Source organism: Saccostrea echinata, unplaced genomic scaffold, assembly GCF_033153115.1.
Source record: "Saccostrea echinata isolate AGI-Se365-2 ecotype Australia unplaced genomic scaffold, CSIRO_AGI_Sech_v1 ptg000014l, whole genome shotgun sequence".
NCBI lineage: Eukaryota > Metazoa > Mollusca > Bivalvia > Ostreida > Ostreidae > Saccostrea > Saccostrea echinata.
Window position 1 is genome coordinate 18,362,671 of NW_026889763.1, and position 2,198 is coordinate 18,364,868.

Consider the following 2,198-nt stretch of genomic DNA (forward strand, 5'->3'; position numbering starts at 1 on the left):
GTCCCTTCGAGAAATCTTCAGTTATAACACTATCAATTGTCTCTGGAAAGTTGCAATTTTAGTGAGTCCAGCTTCAACTGCGACACAGGGCCTCAAAGTTCAGATATACCGACGACGTTTCATCAACAATATATATTTTTGTTCATATTTCGACTTCAATTATTCATGTGAACTTGAAATAAAAGATAATACATAGTCTGCTACTGTGTGTTTTGTTGGATGTTTTATTGACTGTGTAATTAAAGTAAATGACCAATTTATAAGTAAAGTCAGTAAACTATATGACAAACAGGAGGATTTCAGCTAATCCATCGTTAACCTTCCCTACTTATATGGTATTATTCCATTATTACTGCATGAGGTGTATTAGTCTCCCTAAACTGATTATGTACACAAGAGCATGATTTGAGTAAAATTAATCTTTAAAACGAGACATCCTCCTGACAAATTAGCTTATGTTACAGGGTTCCTGCAGACTTGCTTAAAGTACATTTTACAAATATTTGATTCGTTTATTTCATGGCCGTAGGAATTTGGGCACGGGGGGGGGGGGGGCGTGTCCCCCTATAATTTTGCCGATATATATAATACTATAGAAAACATAGCTAGTTTATGCTTGTGCTCCATCATTAATAACGTCTTAGGATTTTTTTCCTTGTCAATGAATTTTTGGTAGTTGATAGTGCTCCCCAACTGAAAATGTATGATTGTGCCCCCTCCCTAAACTGAAATTGCTTCCCACGGGCCTGTATATGATCTTGTTTATAAAATCAACCTGGCGTCGAGTTGTATTTTTAGACTGGCATCTTTCAAACCAATTGATAAGCCATTGTATTTATACTAATTTTGACTACACATTACTCCTTTTACCCGATCAAAACAGAAGGTTTACGGAGGGAGTGTCTGGTCGACAGGAGATGCTTACTGTTCCCACGCCCTGATCCCATATTGGTGATTCCAGGGGTCCGCGCATGTATTTACCCTGTTTACTATTCGTATTGTTATAAGGATTTTTTGAGACTGATCACTGTTTTTCACCATAATACTTAACAGTTTCACTTAAAGGACCTTAGCATAACGTATAAATAATTTGCAACAGAGAACATGAGTTTCCATTAATATTGTAGCCAAGTAAGAGATAACGATTTCACTTCTTCAAGGAAGAATACATAAACACTTTTTATTTACACGATCTACTCATTTTCCCGTTTGTCCGATCATGACATGGAGCACACGGCGAATATTGACCCATATGTTTCGTTCAGTTGTTCAATTTTTTTTTTACTAACTTTGACCACAGATTTCCGGTTTATTCCGTTTACCCGATCAATACACATGGCTCACGGCAGGTGTAACCAATTGACAGGGTATCATTACTCCTTCCAGGTACCCGATCCGCCTCTAGTGTCTTCAAGGATCTGTGTTTGGCCCAGTTTTCAGTTTGTTGAGTTTATAGGATTCCATGTTATCGACATCTTTTCAAGATATGAAGGTTTTTCATTAGACGAATTCTTTCTGTTGACACATTGGGTGTTAATTTTAAGTTTTTGAATTCCAAAATGTATCTTTCTATTCTTTTTGAAATTTTATTTTGTTTTGTTCAATTTTGTTTTTGTTTTTGTGGTAATGCTTTCTATCCAATATTTTTTTTATTCTCATATTTGTAAATACACTGATTTTATAGAAATATTCGAGAGATCATCTTTCCCCATAAGATTGGATGAATGAATAGACTGGAAGGCTGTGGTTTGCATAGAAAAATGAATGCATTGGTATATATATCATTCATTGATTTTTTTGGCAAAAAATTTTCTCCGACGAGGATGGGATTCGAACCCACGCGGGGAGACCCCAATGGATTAGCAGTCCATCGCCTTAACCACTCGGCCACCTCGTCTTACAATAACAAGAGTAGTCTTTCTTTGCTCTAAACAGGTATTTAATGCAATCATGTTACGTCCACAGATAGATTTTTTGAATGCATTAAGTCTTCACCTCGGAATTTTGTTCATCAATTTATATTCAAAACAAAATGAATAGATATACATATATTTTACAAATCTAACTCCTTCGTTTTATTCTTATCTGATACAAAAAGTTCTTTCTGTAAAAAACAAATTCTTGAAATGGTTGTTAGATTTATATAATCTTTTCGTCACAATGAATCAAACAGTGTAATTTTAATTCATATTTTAAAT

General features: G+C 34.9%; 1 non-coding gene across 1 annotated transcript; it reads right to left on the reverse strand.

The window, feature by feature from the left end:
• Positions 1-1,815: 1,815 nt before the first annotated feature.
• On the reverse strand, positions 1,816-1,897 carry Trnas-gcu (transfer RNA serine (anticodon GCU)). The gene has a single exon. It is a non-coding gene; the product is annotated as a tRNA-Ser (tRNA).
• Between the last annotated feature and the right edge of the window lie 301 nt (positions 1,898-2,198).